Here is an 8,075-nt window from a genome sequence, read left to right on the forward strand (position 1 = left end):
AGAGCTGACTTTCAAGGAGCAGGACACTAATCCGGACGCTTATAAGAAATCCTGCTATGCCCTCAGAGGAACAATCAAATAGGCAAAGCGTCAATACAGGACTAAGATTGAATCCTACTACACCGGCTCTGACGCTCGTCGGATGTGGCAGGGCTTGAAAAATATTTAGGGACTACAAAGGGAAACCCAGACGCAAGCTGCCCAGTGACGCGAGCCTACCAGATGAGCTAAATGCCTTTTATGCTCGCTTCGAGGCAAGCAACACTGAAGCATGTGTGATCATGCTCTCCAGAGCCGATGTGAGCAAGACCGTTAAACAGGTCAACATTCACAAAGCCGCGGGGCCAGATGGATTACCAGGACGTGTACTCAAAGCATATGTGGACCAACTGGCAAGTGTCTTCACTGACATTTTCAACCTCTCCCTGACTGAGTCTGTATACCTACATGTTTCAAACAGACCACAATAGTCCCTGTTCCCAAGAAAGTGAAGGTAACCTGTCTAAATGATTACCACCAGTAGCACTCACGTCGGTAGCAATGAAGTGCTTTGAAAGGCTGGTCCTGGCTCACATAAACACCATTATGCCGGAAATCCTAGACCCACTCCAATTCGCATACCGCCCCAACAGATCCACAGATGACGCAATCTCAATCGCACTCCACACTGCCGTTTCCCACCTGGACAAAAGGAACAAAAAGGCGCGCCATCCCCAGGTGGTAAGGGTAGGCAATAACACATCTGCCACGCTGATCCTCATCACTGGGGCCCCTCACGGGTGTATGCTTAGTCCCCTCCTGTACTCCCTGTTCCCCCACGACTGCGTGGCCAAGCACGACTCCAACACCATCATAAAGTTTGCTGACGACACAACAGTGTCTGATCAACAGTATGCCTGATCACTGACAACGATGAGACAGTCTATAGGGAATTGGTCAGAGTCCTGGCAGTGTGGTGCCAGGACCCCAACCTCTCCCTCAATGTGAGCAAGACAAAGGACCTGATCGTGGAATATAGGAAAAGCAGGGCCAAAAAGGCCCCCATTAACATTGACAGGGCTGAAGTAGAGCGGGTCGCGAGTTTCAAGTTCCTTGGTGTCCACATCACCAACGAACTATCGTTGTCCAAACACACCAAGACAGTTGTGAAAAGGGCATGACAACACCTTGTCCCCCTCAGGAGACTGAAAATATTTGGCATGGGTCCCCCGATCCTCAAAATGTTCTACAGCTGCACCATCGGGACCAGTACATCACTGGGACCAAGCTTCCTGACATCCAGTATCTATATACTAGGCGGTGGCAGAGGAAGGCCCACCAAATTGTCAAAGACTCCAGTCATCCAAGTCATAGACAGTTCTCTCTACTACCGTACGGCAAGGGGTACCTGATTGCCAAGTCTAGGACCAAAAGGCTCCTTAAACCTGTTTGGGCTGCAGGGGGAGTATTGAGTAGCCAGATAAAAGGTGCCCATTTCAAACGGCCTCGTACTCAATTCTTGCTCGTACAATATGCATATTATTATTACTATTGGATAGAAAACACTCTCTAGTTTCTAAAACCGTTTGAATTATATCTGTGAGTCAAACAGAACTCATTTGGCACAAACTTCCTGACCAGGAAGTGGAAAGTCTGAAATCGATGCTCTGTTCTACTTCCTGCCTATACATGGGCATGATACGTAAGAGTCTACGTGCACTTCATAGACCTTCCCCTGGATGTCAAGAGGCTGTGAGAGAAGAAATTTCGTGTTTATCTTGGTCTGAATTGGAATACAAGCTCTTTGTATGACGTGTCCCTCATTTCCGGTACTCTTGGGAGCGCGAGGTGGACAGTGGGATTGCCTTCTGTTTAGCTGCCGTTATGGACGACTACTATCTCCGGCTCTGATTTTATTTGATACATGTGACCATATCATCGTAAAGTATGTTTTTTCAATATAGTTTAATCAGATTATTGAAATTTTTTCGGGAGTTTTGCCGTGTTCCGTTCTCGGACTTTGTTGACGTTGGAGAGATCCGTGCCACTTGGCAAGTGCGCATGCTAAATGAAGAGGGAAAGTTGCCGTTCTAAATCCAAACAACGACTGTTCTGGACAAAGGACACCTTGTCCAACATTCTGATGGAAGATCAGCAAAAGTAAGAAACATTTTATGATGCTATTTCATATATCTGTCGTAGATGTGAACTGGTCGTCGGCGCCCAAGTGTTTCTGGCTATTGTGCTAAGCTAATATAACGCTACATTTTGTTTTCGCTGTAAAACACTTAATAAATCGGAAATATTGGCTGGAATCACAAGATGCCTGTCTTTCATTTGCTGTACACTATGTATTTTTCAGAAATGTTTTATGATGAGTAATTAGGTATTTGACGTTGGTGTCTGTAAGTTTTATGGCTGCTTTCGGTGCAATTTCTGATTGTAGCTGCAATGTAAACTATGATTTATACCTGAAATATGCAAATTTTTCTAACAAAACATATGCTATACAATAAATATGTTATCAGACTGTCATCTGATGAAGTTGTTTCTTGGTTAGTGGCTATTTATATCTTTATTTGGTCGAATTTGTGATAGCTACTGATGGAGTAAAAAACTGGTGGAGTAAAAAAAGTGGTGTCTTTTGCTAACGTGGTTAGCTAATAGATGTATATATTGTGTCTTCCCTGTAAAACATTTAAAAAATCGGACATGTTGGCTGGATTCACAAGATGTGTACCTTTCATATGCTGTATTGGACTTGTTAATGTGTGAAAGTTAAATATTTAAAAAAATATATATTTTGAATTTCGCGCCCTGCACTTGAGCTGTTGTCATAAGTGTACCGGCGTCGGGCTGCAGCCATAAGAAGTTAACAACTTCTACCCCCAAGCCATAAGAATGCTCAACAAATAATAAAATGGCTACCAGACTATTTACATTGATCACCCCCCCCCCCCCCCCCCCTCTGTTTTTACACTGCTACTAATCGCTGTTTATTATCCATGCAAAGTCACTTTACAAATGATCTCTACTAACAATTTTTTTTTACTTTAGTTAATTTAGTAAATATCCTTTTTTTGAACTGCATTTTTTGTTAAGGGCTTGTAAGTAAGCATTTTACGGTAAGGTCCACACCTGTTGTATTCGGCGCATGTGACAATGTTTTAATTTTTTACATTTGATTTGAGACAGAGAGACAGAGAGAGAGAGAGAGAGATACAGAGCGAGAGAGAGAGACTTGAGAACGTCTCTCTGTCAGAGATTAGCTGCTTCTCTCAGTCCTTAGAGGTGATAAATCACCAGGAGATTAGCAACTTCTTCCCATGCTGCGTTCCTTTCCTCCTTCCTTCCCCCTCTCTCCTACTGCCCTCCTACCCCTCCCTCCCTCCCTCCTTTGAACAACAGCTGGCCTGGCCTTGCACAAAGTCCACAACATACTACACTGGGGGAGGGAAGGGGAGGGAGATAGGAGGGAGAGGGGGGAACAGGATTATGGTCATTGTATTTAATTACCATGTGTTCTGCGCTAAACTATGTAGAATATTGGCCTGTTGGAAACTACAACCCCTTACTACATCGCACAGTTTGGGCTTGATCTGATTTATCTCTGGAGAAACCCACAGTGAGGTGCTGTGGGTGAAGAGTCGTGCTGCAGAGTTTTGAACCATTTACAGTTGATGAAGGGAGCTTAAAACCTTTTACGGCTAGGAGTTCCGCTAGCGGAACGTTTCGACAACATCCTGTGAAATGGCAGAGCGCGAAATAAAAAATAAAAAAATAGAAATATTTAATATTTAATATTTATTCATACATTCACAAGTACAACACACCAAATTAAAGCTTAACTTCTTGTTAATCTAGCCACCGTGTCAGATTTCTAAAAGGATTTACGGCGAAAGCAAACCATGCTATTATCTGAGGACAGCACCCCATCAAACAAACACAGACAATCATATTTCATCCCGCCAGTTGTTTGTCCCTTCATACTAGCATGTTGTTGTTCCCTTCATACTAGTATGTTGTTGTACCCGTCATAATATGTATGTTGTGTGCCCTTCATAATAGTATGTTGTGTTACCCTTCATAATAGTATGTTGTTGTACCCTTCATAATAGTATGTTGTTGTACCCTTCATAATGTATGTTGGTGTTCCCTTCATAATAGTATGTGTTGTACCCTTCATAATAGTATGTTGTTGTTCCTCATAATAGTATGTTTGTTGTACCCTTCATATAAGTGTACTAATAGTATGTTGTTGTACCCTTCATAATAGTATGTTGTTGTTACCCTTCATAATAGTATGTTGTTGTCCCTTCATAATAGTATGTTGTTGTTTCCCTTCATAATAGTATGTTGTTGTACCCTTCATACTAGTTATGTTGTTGTGTACCTTCATATAGTATGTTGTTGTTACCCTTCATAATAGTATGTTGTTGTACCCTTCATAATAGTATGTTGTTGTTCCCTTCATAATAGTATGTTGTTGTTCCCTTCATATAGTATGTTGTTGTTCCCTTCATAATAGTATGTTTTGTTCCCTTCATAATAGTATGTTGTTGTTCCTTCAAATAGTATGTTGTTGTACCCTTCATAATAGTGTGTTGTTGTACCCTTCATACTAGTATGTTGTTGTTCCCTTCATACTAGCATGTTGTTGTTCCCTTCATAATAGCATGTTGTTGTTCCCTTCATAATAGCATGTTGTTGTTCCCTATATCGCTTCAAGCAATTATGTATTTGATCCTTATTTCCCTTCATACTAGTATGTTGTTGTTCCCTTCATACTAGTATGTTGTTGTTCCCTTCATACTAGTATGTTGTTGTTCCCTTCATACTAGTATGTTGTTGTTTTCATAATAGTATGTTGTTCCCTTCATAATAGTATGTTGTTGTTCCCTTCATACTAGTATGTTGTTGTTCCCTTCATACTAGCATGTTGTTGTTCCCTTCATACTAGCATGTTGTTGTTCCCTCCATAATAGTATATTGTTGTTCCCTTCATAATAGCATGTTGTTGTTCCCTATATCGCTTCAAGCAATTATGTATTTGATCCTTATTTCCCTTCATAATAGTATGTTGTTGTTCCCTTCATACTAGCATGTTGTTGTTCCCTTCATACTAGCATGTTGTTGTTCCCTTCATAATAGTATGTTGTTGTTCCCTTCATAATAGCATGTTGTTGTTCCCTATATCGCTTCAAGCAATTATGTATTTGATCCTTATTTCCCTTCATAATAGTATGTTGTTGTCCTTCATACTAGTATGTTGTTGTTCCCTTCATAATAGATGTTGTGCCTTCATAATAGTATGTGTTTGTTCCCTTCATATAGTATGTTGTTGTTCCCTTCATAATAGCATGTTGTTGTTCCCTTCATACTAGCATGTTGTTGTTCCCTTCATAATAGTATGTTGTTGTTCCCCTTCTATAAATGCATGTGTTGTTCCCTATATCGCTTCAGCATTATGGTATTGATCTATTCCCTATAATAGTATGTTGTTGTTCCCTTCATAATAGCATGTTGTTGTTCCCTATATCGCTTCAAGCAATTATGTATTTGATCCTATTTCCCTTCATAATAGTATGTGTTGTTTCCCTTCATACTAGTATGTTGTTGTTCCCTCATGTAGTATGTTGTGTTCCCTTCATAATAGTATGTTGTTGTTCCCTTCATAATAGTATGTTGTTGTTCCCTTCATAATAGTATGTTGTTGTTCCTTCATAAAGTATGTGTTGTTCCCTTCATAATAGTAGTTGTTGTTCCCGTCATATAGATGTTGTTGTTCCCTTCATTATAGATGTTGTTGTTCCCTCATAATAGTATGTTGTGTCCCTCATAATAGTATGTTGTTGTTCCCTTCATAATAGTATGTTGTTGTTCCCTTCATAATAGCATGTTGTTGTTCCCTATATCGCTTCAAGCAATTATGTATTTGATCCTTATTTCCCTTCATTTTAGTATGTTGTTGTACCCTTCATACTAGTATGTTGTTGTTCCCTTCATACTAGCATGTTGTTGTTCCCTTCATACTAGCATGTTGTTGTTCCCTTCATACTAGTATGTTGTTGTACCCTTCATAATAGTATGTTGTTGTTCCCTTCATACTAGTATGTTGTTGTTCCCTTATACTAGCATGTTGTTGTTCCCTCATACAGCATGTTGTTGTTCCCTTCATATAGCATGTTGTTGCCCTTCATACTAGTATGTTGTTGTCCCTTCATACTAGGCATGTTGTTGTTCCCTTCATACTAGCATTTGTGTGTTCCCTCATACTAGTATGTTGTTGTACCCTTCATAATAGTATGTTGTTGTTCCCTTCAATAGCATGTTGTTGTTCCCTTCATACTAGTATGTTGTTGTTCCCTTCATACTAGCATGTTGTTGTTCCCTTCATACTAGCATGTTGTTGTTCCCTTCATACTAGCATGTTGTTGTTCCCTTCATACTAGCATGTTGTTGTTCCCTTCATACTAGCATGTTGTTGTTCCCTTCATAATAGTATGTTGTTGTACCCTTCATACTAGCATGTTGTTGTTAATTTCATACTAGCATGTTGTTGTTCCCTCATACTAGTATGTTGTTGACCCTTCATAATAGTATGTTGTTGTCCCTTCATTATAGCATGTTGTTGTTCCCTTCATACTAGCATGTTTGTTGTTCCTTCATAATAGTATGTTGTGTACCCTTCATAATAGTATGTTGTTGTTCCTTCATAAAGTATTTGTGTTACCCTTCATAATAGTATGTTGTTGTACCCTCATAATAGTATGTTGTTTTACCCTTCATAATAGTATGTTGTGTGTTCCCTTCATAATAGTAGTTGTTGTACCCTTCATAATAGTATGTTGTTGTTCCCTATAATAGTATGTTGTTGTACCCTCATAATAGTATGTTGTTGTACCCTTCATAATAGTATGTTGTTGTACCCTTCATAATAGTATGTTGTTGTTTCCTTCATAATAGTATGTGTTGTACCTTCATAATGTATGTTGTTGTTCCCTTCATAATAGTATGTTGTTGTACCCTTCATACTAGTATGTTGTTGTACCCTTCATAATAGTATGGTGTTGTACCCTTCAAATAGTATGTGTTGTCCCTTCATAATAGTATGTTGTGTTCCCTTCATAATAGTATGTTGTTGTTCCTTCAAATATATGTTGTTGTTCCCTTCATAATAGTATGTTGTTGTTCCCTTCATAATAGTATGTTGTTGTTCCCTTCATAATAGTATGTTGTTGTACCCTTCATAATAGTGTGTTGTTGTACCCTTCATACTAGTATGTTGTTGTTCCCTTCATACTAGCATGTTGTTGTTCCCTTCATAATAGCATGTTGTTGTTCCCTATATCGCTTCAAGCAATTATGTATTTGATCCTTATTTCCCTTCATACTAGTATGTTGTTGTTCCCTTCATACTAGTATGTTGTTGTTCCCTTCATACTAGCATGTTTTTGTTCCCTTCATACTAGCATGTTGTTGTTCCCTTCATAATAGTATGTTGTTGTTCCCTTCATAATAGCATGTTGTTGTTCCCTATATCGCTTCAAGCAATTATGTATTTGATCCTTATTTCCCTTCATAATAGTATGTTGTTGTTCCCTTCATACTAGCATGTTGTTGTTCCCTTCATACTAGCATGTTGTTGTTCCCTTCATAATAGTATGTTGTTGTTCCCTTCATAATAGCATGTTGTTGTTCCCTATATCGCTTCAAGCAATTATGTATTTGATCCTTATTTCCCTTCATAATAGTATGTTGTTGTTCCCTTCATACTAGTATTGTTGTTGTTGTCCCTTCATATAGCGTTGTTGTTCCCTCATAATAGATGTGTTGTTCCCTTCACTACTAGCAATGTTGTTGTTCCCTTCATAATAGTATGTTGTTGTTCCCTTCATAATAGCATGTTGTTGTTCCCTTCATAATAGTATGTTGTTGTTCCCTTCATAATAGTATGTTGTTGTTCCCTTCATAATAGTATGTTGTTGTTCCCTTCATAATAGCATGTTGTTGTTCCCTATATCGCTTCAAGCAATTATGTATTTGATCCTTATTTCCCTTCATAATAGTATGTTGTTGTTCCCTTCATACTAAGT

The sequence above is a fragment of the Salvelinus namaycush genome, chromosome 20 (genome assembly GCF_016432855.1).
Source record: "Salvelinus namaycush isolate Seneca chromosome 20, SaNama_1.0, whole genome shotgun sequence".
Lineage (NCBI taxonomy): Eukaryota > Metazoa > Chordata > Actinopteri > Salmoniformes > Salmonidae > Salvelinus > Salvelinus namaycush.